Genomic DNA, 15,456 nt, shown 5'->3' with positions numbered 1-15,456 from the left:
TTCTATGGTCCTTGTGTCAGCAGGGAAGGCTGGTGGAGGTTGTGTGATGGTGTGAGGAATCCAACACTGAGCTCCTGGAGAGGTTTTTGAAAGTAACTGCGCAACTCTCATCATTTTCATTAGATTAGATTAGATTAGATTAGATTAGATTCAACATTATTGTCATTGTGCAGAGTACAAGTTTAGGGCCAATGAAATGCAGTTATCATTTAACCAGAAGTGTCAATATTGATGTATACAAATAAATCCAATTTAAATATATAAACACAGAAGGACATCATCTGAAAGTGACCTACACTGTACACCACTATACACTATACACCCTCATCACTATATACCATGTTCCATGTACATGAAAATGAGGTTTACAGGCCACTTGAAGAAATGAAGGTGAAAGACCTAATGAACGATGATAATTACCAACGATGCAAACACGTGAATCTCACATTATTAATGAAAATAATAAAAATGAAAAAGTTGACAAAATTTCCTGTGTATCTCATGGCCATTTCGAGATGTTAAGAGATGTTAAATAGATTTGGAAATGAATGCGATGATAATAAAATTTCTGGAGAATTGAAATATAATTCTGGTTGTATATCAAGATAAAGTGCACTGTGAAGTGCTGAGGATTGTGTAGGGTGTATTTATTTATTTATTTATTTATTTGGGGAGATGAATGATGAATTAGTAAGAAGATGTTTTATGAACCAGGAAGCAGGAACGGAGATCAGCAGAACGTAGAGCAACTGCAGCAAGTACAGAAGATATCTAAATCTGATGGGGGAAAAAAATAAAAATAAAACAAACCAAAAAATAAAGTTGAAAAATTTGTATAGTTTAAAAAAAAGTTATAATGTGATGTAAAAAAAATTAACAATGAAGTACATCCAAAAGATTTTTTATTTTATAATGTGTTGAAACAAATGATGGAATTAATGAAAAATGAAGTGAAAATATTTTGGGTAGAAACAGTGGAAATACTGAATCATGTAATAGAAATAAAATGTAAAATAAAAAATTAAGCAAAAAAAGAATAAATAAAAAAAAAACACATGAAAAGAATTTATTGAGTGGTAAAAAGACAGATGAACACAAATGACTGGAATGCAAAAAAATAATCAATATGAAGGTCATGTGAAGGTCAATGAGCAGAAGTACTCTGCCCTCTGATCACTCACTGTTATTCTTATTATCCTTAATGGCAGTGAACACTGTGTACATAACTAACTTGGGAAAAAACACATAATGAGGCTGTTTACTCGCAGTGTGTGTGTGTGTGTGTGTGTGTGTGTGTGTGTGTGTGTGTGTGTGTGTGTGTGTGTGTGTGTGTTTAACTAGTCTCTTTACCCAGAAAAATGGGACATTTTTGAGAAAAGTGTTTCCTGTTAAAAGGGTTAGAAATGAGCAAGCTGGGTTTATGTTTAATGCAGACAGACAGACAGACAGACAGACAGACAGACGGATAGACAGATAGATAGATAGATAGATAGATAGATAGATAGATAGATAGATAGATAGATAGATAGATAGATAGATAGATAGATAGATAGATAGATAGACAACTAGAGATACATATCTATCCTTGCTAAACACAATTTCACACTCTCTCCATTTCTCTCTCTCTCTCTCTCTCTCTCTTTCTCTCTGAACAAACTGTGATGGTGAGAATCACAAGGTTAGTTTTTTATAAAACTAAGAGTACTGATAAGTGAAAGTGCTTAACCTTCAAACAGCCTGGTTTTCACACTGCATGCTGTGGGACACTGACAGTATGAGCTGCTCGAGACACACTTCTCGTCCTCGTCTCATCACGTCACTCACGTTTCATCCCCTGCTTCAGGATCGTACCCTTTTATTCTGTGCTGTTTCTAATTTTACTGAAAACACCTGATCACTGATTATCTTTTTGCAGGATTTCACAAGTAGTGAGATATCTATCTATCTATCTATCTATCTATCTATCTATCTATCTATCTATCTATCTATCTATGACAGCACAGCACTTTGCTACAATTTACATTCATTTTATTTATGTATTTATTTGTGTGTGTGTGTGTGTGTGTGTGTGTGTGTGTGTGTGTGTGTGTTATTTCCAGTCAGACTCTCTGAGAGAAGTGTGCACGCACTCGCCACTCATGATAGCGGTCATACCAGAAGCACTAGAATAAATTATTGATGGTTGTTTTGTTGCCTGGGATGAGGAGGTCTTTGGAGAGGTACGGGGTCATGAGCTCCTGGTGTGCTTACACACTGCATGTGTCCAGACACTTTGCTTGGGGCCATTGTGTCTGCAACAATCCTAAAAATCCTGCTGAAAAAGAAGAAGAAATGCGTCTTAGCCCAGAATCGATGCTTATACAGCAGCTCTTAATACATGAATCCATCGCTACAACAAGACTTAAACCAGAATAATGCAGTTTAGATCAGACTAAACCAGCGTCACTCCTCAGTTAAGACCAGCACAAACCAGTTTAGACCAGCACAAACCAGTTTGGATCAGCACTAACCAGTTCAGACCAACACAAAGCAGTTTAGATCAACACTAACCAGTTCAGAGCAGCACAAACCAGTTTAGACCAGCGAGACACAGTTCAGACCAGCACAAACCAGTTCAGTTCAGTGCAAACTATTGCAGAAGAACTAGACAAGCAGAAAAACACAGTTCAGCACAAACTGGTTCGTACAAGTAAAGAAACCAGTTCAGACCAGTACAAACCAGTTCAGACGAGTAGAAAGCTTAGACAGGAAACAAACCTGCTCAGACTCCCACCAACCAGCACAGAAAAGAACCAAACCAGCTTTGGCCAACAGAAACCATTTTAGACTAGACAAACTCATTACAGACCAGTGGAATAGAATTCAGACCAGTACATGAACTCAAACCAACAGATATCAGCAGAGACAAACAGGAACTAACTTGAACTAGTACAAAGCACCTCAAACCAGCAGAAACCAGATTAGACCAGCACACCATCTCAGACATCATCTTATTTTCAGCAGTAATACCTGTAGAAAAGCTCCAAAAAGACACGCTGGTCTCCTTTTATTGCCATCTTTTTACTTTAGTGTACATGTTGCACCATCCTCAAAGAGAAACCAATCATTTCAGACAAAAGATCTTCTCAAAGGAAAAATCAAAATTCAGCCTTGTGACTTACTGCTGCGAAACATGAACAACATTCATCTGGAGTGAAAAGGAATTTCAGCTCTCCTAAGCAGGCAGCTAACAGACAGAAGCTGCAGGAGTTCAGGGCGGGAACGTAAAACTGAAATATTTATTTAGTTAGACATTTTTCCGAGTTTTGTGAGGAATAAGATATTTGGAGAAATGTGATGAAACCCCACCATGAGCTTACTTATTCTAGAACAACACTCCATCATTCCAGATACTCCTGGATAATTAACTTACAATGAGCTAGTTTTTTATTCATTTGAAAGAAGAACACACCTTTTTTATACAATTAGTGCTACATTTCCATCCAGAGTGAGACAGCTATTGTAGACATTTTCTAATGACCTCACTGAGCTCCAAGGAGGAGTTTTGCATGTGTTGGAACTTATATGGTGAATATGGTAATATGTGATAAATGCCTTGGGGAAGAATTTGAGTTTGAAGATGAACTGGAGAAGAAAATGGGAAATAGAATAAAAAATAGCACCAGGAGGTACTCCAAACAGCTTTATTACAACTTGCAAACCGGCTTGTTGCAGTGTGTGGCGTACGGTCTGAGCACTGACAACCTCTAAAGCAATACTGCTGGATACACGACGTACAGCTGTTATCACTGAGGGTGTACTCACTTTTGTTGCAAGTTATTTAGACAATAATGGCTGTCTGTTGAGTTATATTCAGAGGACTGTAAATCTGTACAAACTGCACACTGACTACTTTAAAATATATCCAAGTTTCATTTCTATAGTATTGTCCCTTGAGAAGATACTAAAATTGTTACTGAAATGTGAGGGGTGCACTTACTTTCGTAAGGTATTGTATATATGTTACCATAAACAGCGGCAGTAAGCATCTCAGTGGCAGCTGCTTCAGTTCCTGCTGAGAGAATTCAACAAATCCGAGCTGTCATGAGTACCGAGAGGTCGTGTAGATTCTCGCAGGAAGTCCTGTCACTGGTGTGTGAAATGTGTTTCTTTACCCGGCTGCTGCTTCTGTTCCTCCGGGGCAGAGGGAAATGAGAATGATATGATCAGGAATTGGACGCTCTGCCTGTTACTGCCACGGAAACACGGATGAAACTTTCATGCGAAGCTGAAAAAACACACAACAGAACACTTCAGGAACCAGAGGATTCCGAGTCTGAGATGGTGTTCCGAGACCATTTAGTACTTGATATTTGTCCTACTGCTGCTTCTTCTAATATACAATCATCCCCATAGTAACAGCTCTTTTACAGGTAATCGTACCCAGGACTCAATACACCAATAGGTTTGTAAAAAACGTGCTAAAAATAATCAATAATAATTACTGATTATTAACCACAGCCCAGACAGGAAAGAAACCAGCTCAGACAGGAAAGAAACCAGCTCAGACAGGAAACAAACCAGCTCAGACAGGAAACAAACCAGCTCAGACAGGAAACAAACCAGCTCAGACCACAAAAACACCAGCTCAGACAGGAAAAAACAGCTCAGACAGAAAAAATACCAGCTCAGACAAGAAAAACACCAGTTAAGGTGGGAAATATACCAGCTCAGACAGACAAAATACCAGTTTAGACAGGAAAAATACCAGCTCAGACTGGAAAAACCAGCTCAGATAGGAAAAACACCAGCTCAGACAAGAAATATTTTAGCTCTGACAGGAAAAATACCAACTTGAACAGGAAACAATCCAGCTCAGACAGGAAATATGCAAGCTTAGACAGGAAACAAACCTCATTAAATGACCACTCATACTGGAATAGCAAATTCTTTCTATTTAAATGACATGTTTAAAAAAAATCTGTGCTGGTTGCGTATGGTCTGAGCTGGTTTGTGCTACAGTCGTCTGAACCTGTTTCTTTTACTAGAACTTGTTCATATTGGTCCAAACTGGTGGTCTGAACTAGTTTGTTTCTTGTTAAGGGTAAAACCTGTACAATGTGTAGGACTAGAAACCTGATTTGGATAAAATGTGGTTAAGTGCTTTAGCTCAATGGGTAAGATGTTGGATTTTTGATTAGAAGGTTGTGAGTCAGAAGGTTGTTTTTATGCAGCCAAGCTGCGCTGATGTAAACGCAACTACTGTGCCACTGTAATTGATTCAAGGTTGTTGATTTGTTACATACAAGTTACATACATACCGGCATTTTCATTTCTTCTTCTACTTTCTCATGAACACTTTGCAGTTTGAGAAGCTCAGCACCTTTTTGCCTGCATATCACAGCTACCTTCCTCGGTTCTCCCAAATGTGATGAAGGTCTAATGATGTTCTTGGCCTATGTGTTGTCTCATTTGCCCCGTATTTATACCTCTGAAAAAACAGGACTTCAAGGTTGAACTACATCCTGCTCCGAGTCACCAGGTGTATTAAACAATGTAAAATATTATTGGAAATTTACTCCAATATATTTTATTCATATGAAATACAGAAAGGCGGCAACTGAGATAAAAAACTGTGTTGTGTTTGCGATTGTTGTAAATCTTTGAGAGCATTTAGTGGAATTGTTAAAGAATTGGTTTATGAAGATGATTTATCACAGCTTGAAATGCACATATTTACCTGTGCTAATATTAGTGGACGGCACTGTATGTATATATATATATATATATATATATATATAGATATAGATATAGATAAATCTATATAAAGTTGAGTGTGTGAGGCTCAGTGTGATATACTGTACTGTATATGATTAATCTGTTTGGATGTTTTTTAACTGGGACAAAAAAACTAAAAAAAAGTGCTTTTGTGTTTCTTTTCTTTGCCGCTGGGAGGAAAAAATGGTGAAAAAATGCCTCTTGACAACATAATGGATTTTATTTGAACACAAGCGCCAGCTGAGTAAAACCAAGCGAATACAGCACAACCTTTTCTCTTTCACTTTTTTCACTTCATCTATCACCTCTAAAATCACTTCAAAATAGTCACGTTACACAGTAACACAGTGCTCCCAGCGTTCCTGCACTTCGGGAACGTGTCCTGGAAGTCTTCTTTTAGATCGTATCAAGCACATTTGCGCCAGATCTCCGCAATGGTGTCAAAATGGTGACCTTTGAGCTGAACCTTCATCTGTGGGAAGAGGGCGAAGCCTGCAGGAGACAAATCTGGTGACAAGGGTGGGTGCGGAAGTGAGATCTGGTGTGAAACTCATGTGTGAGAAGACCGTGGTGACAGGGCGCATTGTTGTCCTTCTAACTTTCTGTCAACAGCATGATGATGCTCGACTGTTGGATCGGACCACACGGACCACCCTTCACTTCCTCACGTGCATCAATGAGCCTCGGCCGCCCACGACCCTGTAACCGCGTTCACCACTGTTCCTTCCTTGGAGCACTTTTGATAGATTCTGACCACTGCAGACCAGGAACATCACACAAGAGCTGCAGTTTTGGAGATGCTCTGACCCAGACGTCTAGACGCCACAATTTGTCAAACTCGCTCAAATCCTTACGCTTGTTTTTCCTGCTTCTTTCATCAACTTCAAGGACAAAATGTTCACCTGCTGCCTAATAAATAAATCCACCCGCTAACAGGTGCCATGATGAAGAGATCATCAGTGTTCTTTACTTCACCACTTATAATGTTTAATGTTATAATGTTATGTCTGATCGGTGTATATGTGTGTGGTACACAATTGTATAGTATATTGTTGGATGCAGTAGCATCAAATTTAGTAAAGAACAATGAGATATGAGAGTCGATTACAGAGTTCAGGCACAAAACTGGTGCTTTACACTTGGTGTAGTCCAAATTGCGACTGTAGCTCAGTGTTTAAGATTTTGGACTTTGGTTTGTTTTGAAAAAAAGGTTTTGTACCATTCAGGCTTCTTGACCAGACAGTGTTACAGTTTCTTCAAAGTCGAGCCATCAGACTTTACAGTAACACACATGTTAAAAATGTTGTTACGATGTTGTTTTTATTGTACTGTATTGTATCTTTTGCACAAACGTCGTCTGCACGCATTTACTCAAAGTTTATGTCGTCATGTTTGTAGCTCTGCTGGGGTTCTAGTTTTAATTCTATGGCGTCTATGTTGTTTTATGTGGCACCTTCATCCTCGAGCATCGTGGCTTTGTTTTATTGTGTGTTATACAACAATCAAAATTAGACAGAAAAAAAAATTACTTTTAACTTATCTAAATTGAGTATGCTAATGAAGGAATTCGCTAATGTTCTATGCAAAGCTAGGTTAACACACACACACACACACACACACACACACACACACACACACACACACAGGATGCTGGAACTAACAATACCACCAAATGATGCGGTATAAAATCCTAGTGAGAAAAACACCACACCTGCCCTCTGCACCACAAGCCAAATGATCCAGGCTTCACCTTCTCCACTGCTTCCTCCTCCTCCACAACCTATAAATAAAATAGCCGTCTCGGCCTCAAACTGCCATCTGTGTGTGAGCGTCTACGTTCCGAACGGCAAGCCATCCAGACGGGAGGCTGCACAGGTTTCTGGGACGTGTGATATGGATGTGAGTTTGACGTGTCTGCTGAATCCTCCAGGACGTTCTTCAACCTTCTCGTTCCTTCATCCAGCCAGATAGAGATAAAGAGGTTTGGATTATGATTGGTCAGAAGGTGCTGAGGAATTTTCTATAACAGCAGCTTTGTCAGAAAATCACAGATTTATTATTATTATTATTATTATTATTATTATTAATGCACCCAATGTAAAACCCTATTGTTGCCATAGTAACAGCTCGCTACGTTATTGTTGCCATAGTAACAGTAAGTTTTTTTAACCATGATGAATGAGCGACTGTTTACAGGTAGCCGCAATCACGTAACCGAGAACAAGAACTGATTGCATAAGTATTTACCCCCCGTGGCTGCAGCTTTTGCAGAATAAAGATATAGTTTTTTCGTCAGACGATTTGCTCGCTAATTAAGATTTCTATTGCGACAAAACATTAGCATGGGAGTTTATTGCGCTCGTTTTCCCCATAGCAGAATATTTTATTTCAATTCTATCGATTCGATCACATTCCACATCGCAGCTTTAATTAAAAAAAAAACAAGATTCTGAATACATTTGCAGTATTTCCATGCAGCGTCGTTGACACCTTTGAGACTTGATCCTGTTTAATATTTATTATCATGTTGAGCCACTAGACATAAAACATGCTAACTTTAGCGTGTCGCCATTACAAGAGCATTTTAGATTTTTGTTACATCCAAAAAACACCTGTACTGCTGTTTGCACTCGTCTGTCTCGTGTCATTTGCTCCACATCTCGTTCTTTACTTCCCTTTGTACATTACTGTATAATTACTACATGATCTTTATATGGTCACCTGATCATCACTGGATTTTTATCTCATTTCACCTACACCTTTTTATACAGCATAATATTTATATGCAGTGGTACCTTGACCTACGAGTGCATTAATGTACGAGTTTTCCGAGGTACGAGCGGTCACTCGGTCAATTTTTTGCTTTGCTACGCGAGCAAAAAATTGAGGTACGAGCTCGAGACGCCGCTGCTGGAGGGCGAAACGATGCCAGAAAGCGAAGGTTGTGCCGAAAATTAAGATAAGCAAAGAAGAAAAAGTAAACAATTAAAAGTTTAGGGATACGTAGTGTACAGGAGTGATAGCAAAAAATCGAGTTTTCCCTCCGCCTCCGCTTATCGACCTTTAAGTTACATCTTCATCTTTAGAAAGAGAGCGAAGTCTGCAGGAGCTCAATCTGGTGTCTAGGGTGGGTACAGAAGCGAGATTCGATGTTGCTCGTTCTCCGACGATCATCATGCACGAGTAGCTGAAAGGTTTCAACATTTTCAATGTATTGGACGTCTTTGGATGCTGTAGCATAACATTTAGCATACACTTAAACTAAGAAACTCCAACTTGTTCCCGTTCCGGCATGAGTGTTTCAGGTTGGAGTGGAAGATCTAGAGCTATGGAGATCCAACACTATTGAACTATTGCATGTGAATGCTGACTGCACCCCAGGCCTTCTCCCCTTTTTGCTTACATCAGGACCTGACTTTACTAACACCCCTGTGGATTAATAAATCTCCACAAATTCTAGTGGAACATCTTCTCAGAAGAGTGGAGGTTATTATAACAGTGACTAAGGACTGAATGTGGAATGGGATGTTCAAGAAGAAGCACATACCATACAGCACATATATACAGTATTGCTATTTGCACTTCTGGTTAGATGCCAACTGCATTTCTTTGGCTCTGTACTTTGTATTCTGCACAATGACAATAAAGTTGAATCTAATTGAATCGAATGTAATCTAATTACATCATTAATCACAGAACATCTCCCTTTAGCTCGCGCTGACGTCACGCACAAGCCGCATCGTGGATCCAAGCACAGAAAATATCGAGATTACGTCCCCGTTCATCGTGTGCTTTTCTTATCAGCTTAGATGTTCAGGTTTTCTCCTCATTGTTCCGAGGCGTATTTCCTGTTTCTGTTCTGTCGTTGCGCATTTTTGTCAATTTCGAATTCTGCGTTCTTTCCACAATCAATTCAAACAAGAATCTTCAATTAATAAACGTCTTTGTGCTTCTCTGCACTTGTTTTCTTTCTTCTCTTCTCTTTTTTTTACCCTTTCGCCAAATCAATTCCGGTCGAATATTCAGATCAGAGAATCACAGATAAAGGTCAGGGCTGAAGCTCAGACCCGAGGCTTCTTCACGTCCTTGGGTTTGATGCTCTGTATAGCTTCAGTTCAGATCACACATGATCACTGTAGTGTATACAGGACACTATCTCGCTCTGGGTCTGCAGGAAAACTTCGATCTGCACGTGTGCTTCGTTAGGAACCTCGAGAAATAGAGGTCTTTCATCTTCTTAAGCTCTGAACACACTTTTCATATTTACAGAGTAGCTTTTCTTAGCTAGACGGCTTTTTGTTTACGCATAATTCTTTTATTAATGGTTATCAACAAAGCCCATGTGCTCAGGACGCTCAACCCTCCATCAACCCCTGACTGTTTCTCAACCCTGGATTACGACCTTCTTATTTTTTCTATAACAATTCACATTAGAGATGCGGAAAGACATTAAATAAAAGCAGCTTGTGACTCTGGGTGTGATGTCAGACTGCAGTAGGACCAGCGCTGATGTTATTTATTATTCAAGGCAGGATTTACACTCAACTCATCTCACAGTATTAATTACATTAACAGGAAGGAAGTAAAATACCTTCACGCCTTGAGGAATAAGAAAGAAGTTATGAGCTACACTAAAAGTATTTGGACGCCGGACCTCTTCAGCCATATGTGGTTCTTTACCAAATTGTCAGCACAAATTTGTACACACAATTGTGCAGGACGTCTTTGGATGAAGTGGCATGAGATTTTCCTTCACTTGAACTAGGAGAATCAAACCTGTCCACAATGCCAGCACCATGAAGATATGCTTTACATGAGTTGTTGATGTGTGAAAGATCTCCTGCTAATGAGCTCCAACCCTATTTAACTACTGGATGTAAACACTAACTGCACCCCAGGCCTCCTCACCTTCTCACCTTCAGCACTTTACTAACACCCTTGTAGCTGAATGATTTAGTGGAACAGTGGAATCTAGTGGAACATCTTCCCAGGAGATCTCCCCTCTTTCTACCAAGTCAACCTTGTTTCTTTTTTTATTAGTTTATCAGCCCACCAACACCTTCTGACCAATTGGGAATCCAATCTAATTCAGTTTTATTTCTATAGAACCTGTAACAATGGATATTGTTCTAAAGCAGGACATAAAAAGGTTTTAAAGTTGAATGTATACGTTTATTTACTATTAGTTTCTTCCTAGTGTATGAGCCTGTGGTGACCGTGGTGAAGGAGAAACTCCCTGAGACTTCACAAGGAAAAAACCTTCAGAGAAACCAGATTTAAAAGGGAACCTCATCTTCATCCTCATCCTCATCAACAAATGTCTGTTCATTACAGTTCCATCATTATTGAGGTGCTTTATTGAGTGATAAGTGCTGAAATGTAGAACTGTTCCTGCACACTGTGATCCTTTCTTTCTTTCTTTCTTTCTTTCTTTCTTTCTTTCTTTCTTTCTTTCTTTCTTTCTTTCTTTCGTTATAGAAACTATTGGTCACCTTTCTTTCTTTCTTTTTTTCTCTTTTTTTTTCTTTCTTTCTTTCTTTCTTTCTTCTTTCTTTCTTTCTTTCAGTGTAAAGTTTTCATTTTCTTTCTTTCTTTCTTTCTTTCTTTCTTTCTTTCTTTCTTTCTTTCTTTCAGTGTAAAGTTTTCATTTTCTTTCTTTCTTTCTTTTTCTTTCTTTCTTTCTTTCTTTCTTTCTTTCTTTCTTCTTTCTTTCTTTCTTTCTTTCTTTCTTTTTTCTTGTTATAGAAACTATTGGTCACCTTTCTTTCTTTCTTTCTTTCTTACCTTCTTTCTTTCTTTCAGTGTAAAGTTTTCATTTTCTGTCTTTCTTTCTTTCTTTCTTTCTTTTCTTTCTTTCTTTCTTTCTTTCTTTCTTTCCTTCTTTCTTCCTGTTGTTGACGTAAACTTTTTTTCTTGCTGTATGTTGTAGATGTGTAGTGTGAAAGAGAATTGAAGAAGGGAGTGAAGTCTTTCCAGTTCACCTCATTCCAACTGAGGACTTTCAGAAATAGAGCCAGATTTCCAAAAAAGAGGCGGAGCTTATTGTGAATAATCAAGGACATGTGACTCTCAAACAGACCGGCCTGCTGAACTAGACGATAGGGTTTTCTCTCTCTCTCTCTCTCTCTCTCTCTCTCTCTCTCTCTCTCTCTCTCTCTCTCTCTCTCTCTCTCTCTCTCTCAGCAGGATGGATGTAGCAAACAGAAATGAAGAATTTACCCATTGTTTTGCCCGAGTGCGAGTTCTCCAAGATCAACAAGCCTACCTACACAAAACCTCCAGCAGCTGAAGCTCCGTGTTGCCATGGGTACAGCGAGCCCACTGGCTGCAATGCGGCCATTTCTGAGCAGAGAATATGTGTGTCTCCGATTACTCACACGGATCAGCAAAATGAATTAGAGAGCAGCCGGAGAGCACTGCTTTAAAAACCCCTGCTGTAATACGAGTCAAATTACACCTGCATGCTACCTAATAATCTCTCGCATTATATATATACAATTATATTTCTGTACACGGAACACTTTTCTCCATACAGTGTGTTTCCTTCTTCCTTTCTTCTGTGTTTACTTTTTGAATTTTATTTTATTTTACCTTCACTTTTTAACTTCCTTTCCTCCTTTCTTTCTTTCTTAACCCTGATTCTATTATTTAAGTATTCATTCATTCATTCATTCATTCATTCATTCATTCATTCATTCTGTCATACGCGTTTTCCCCCATGCTCCTTCCTTCCTTCCTTCCTTCCTTCCTTCCTTCCTTCCTTCCTTCCTTCCTTCCTCATGAAGTCTCAGGGAGTTTTTCCTTCACTACAGTCGCTACTGGATCACTCATTAGGGATAAACTTCCTTTCTTCTTTCCATCCTTTCTTCATTTCTTCATTCATTCATTCTCTCATACCCTTCTTTACCCATCCTCTAATCCCTCCTTCCTTCCTTTCTTCCTTAATTTATTTATTAATATTTATTATTTATTAATTCTTCCATTTTCTTCTTTGCCTCCTTCATTACTGTTGATGCTATGATGCCTCAAACTCCTGTAACCATAACAGGTTCTCCATCAAGTTCTTCTTTTTCTTTCTTTCTTTCTTTCTTTCTTTCTTTCTTTCTTTCTTTCTTTCTTTCTTTCTTTTTGGTTCTTTTTTATTTTATTGTATTCTTTATGGTCTAGTTCTTTTTTCTAGTAATTAGAACTATACTAAAAAAGAGAGAGATTAAGCTGAAATAAATATCGGGAGAACAGAGATAAAACAGGATGCATGGATCAATCATCAATAATCAAACCGAGTTCGATAGAAAAAACACGGACTCGACTAGTCTCGGCTCGTCTCGTCTCGACTCGACTCGGCTCGCCCCTGCTAAGCTCAGCTCATCTTTCTTCCCTCCTTCCGTCTTTTTCCTCTTTCTCAGTGTGTGGATACATTTCCTTTAAATGCATTGCTTTATTTTTTGTATACAAATGTATTAGCTACCATTTTTAATAAAAAAAACAAAAAAAAACAAATAAACATTGAATTTTTATCCTGTTAGAGTTATAGTTTATTGAACATCTGTGTGGAAAGACCATGTGACCAACTACTGAGGCATAAAGATAATGTTTGTGTCATTTATAATGAAACTGCTATGATGACAGATGTTTCATGAATAAACTCGTACTTTAATTATCGTAGGTGTGTTGGGTTTTGAGGATCCATGTGTTTGTGTGTGTGTGTGTGTGTGTGTGTGTGTGTGTGTGTGTGTGTGTGTGTGTGTGTGTGTGTGTTCAGTGTCTGCTGCGTCGATTGAGCTGCCTGTGATGCCACTTTGCTGTATTGACCTCCTCTGAATAGCTGCTTCACTGTAGTGTTGTGGTTTCGGTGGTCCAGGGCATCGTTAATGCTGTGGATGGGAATTTTTTTCAGCTTCAGACTAATTCCTGTGGGGTTTCCTCCATCTTCCTGGTTTTGCTTTGAACTTTGTGAGGTTTGATTCTGCTTTATTTGGAGTTTTTTTAAACATTCAGTAATTGCCTGTAACCGTTTAACAGTGTCCCATTAAACAGTGTTTATTCCTGACATGTTTTACCTCAGGCAGGTTTTCGAGCTTTAACGATGTGTTTCTCCAGATCATTAGAAAGCCAGCCACAGTGCCTCCTCCCTGGACCACGAGCTTCTCATTAGTGTGGCTTCTGGACATTTAATCGTCCGTTTGATATCACGCTTCACCTGCATCTGCTGGAAATTGTTGCTGCGATCAATGACCTTGCAATGACCTTGTGTTGTTTTGGTTACAAAAGACTCATCGCATGTTGATCTGATGCCTGGTGTATCTCAGGGGTTCTACCTTGGAACGTTTGTTCTCATGAATATAGATTTCCACTGTGCTGGAAGATATTAATAATGACAGGCTAAAACCCTGTGATTTTTAGTGAGTAATATAAACTTTTTCTCAGCATTTTAATGAGGAAGTGGACGAGGACGCAGTACAGTAGTGTGCGTGCATTTCTAAAATACAGACATCATTCACTGTATTTACTTTAATTGCTTCCCTTAAAAAAATGTAATGAATAGTGTCATCAAAATAAAATGTATAAATGTGTAAATAATATGAGTGAAAGTGGAAGCTTAGTGCTTAAGGCTTTCGATCGAATGGTCATGAGTTCGAATCCCAGCCACACCAATCTGCCACTATAGATAAGGGCATCTACCACATGCCATAAATGTTAATCATACAACTCAAACGATTTTGCATTTCACAAACGCCCAGTCTTTACTTATTATACTTCCAATTTATTTCGGATTATTTGCAGCGAAATAGAATTTCAGTGAGTGCATAGTGTTCTTAAGCCAATCTGGCAACCCTGTCATTATTTGTCTCAACTGCTGCAAACACAATCCCACTCCCACCCATAACTATGGGGCAGCGTGAGTCCTGCCTCTTTTGGACTTCTAGTACTTTGTTTTCAAAGAAACTGTTCAATGCTCTGATGCAGACCTGGTTCTCAACCCACACTGTGCTGAGTGAACTGATACCTATTGCGTTTATATTTATCACATTTGGCAGATACCATCATCCATAACAACTTACATTTATCTCATTTCTACACCTTAATAGGTGACCTTGGTGAGACCCAAGGGCCCAGCAGTGGCAGCCTGGTGAACATGAACACTTTAATGACAATAACATTGTGATACTTTAAATCTGGACTTATATCAATAATCCATACCCATCTATATATATATATATATATATATACTTTATAGTTTATACTATAATTGTATAATTTTATTTACCATATATTTTTATTTTATTTCTTTTATTTATATATTTATATTTAAATTCATTTATACTCTGTACAAGTGTATATGTGACAAATACAATAAAATGGGTTTGATTTGCAAATTTGATTAGAAAACAATTTGATTTGGTGGTGCTAGGATTTGATAATTCCTTCCACTCTTCTGGGAAGATGTTCCACTAGAGTTTGGAGTGTGTTTGTGGACATTTGTGTAACAAGGGTGTTTATAGTAAAGTGAGGCACTGATGTAGTCAGTGTTCACAATCATTCCAAAGGTGTTCAGTAGCGATGAGATCAGAGCTCTATAGCAGGCCACTTAAGATCTTTCTCTCCATTGCATGTAAAGCAGATCTTCATGGAGCTCGCTTTGTGCACAGGGGCATCGCCATGCTGGAACAGGTTTGGGTTTTCAAGTCTGAATGATTT

Source organism: Silurus meridionalis, chromosome 11 (genome assembly GCF_014805685.1).
Source record: "Silurus meridionalis isolate SWU-2019-XX chromosome 11, ASM1480568v1, whole genome shotgun sequence".
NCBI lineage: Eukaryota > Metazoa > Chordata > Actinopteri > Siluriformes > Siluridae > Silurus > Silurus meridionalis.
The sequence above is the reverse complement of the archived record's forward strand: the minus strand, read 5'-3'. Positions refer to the sequence as shown.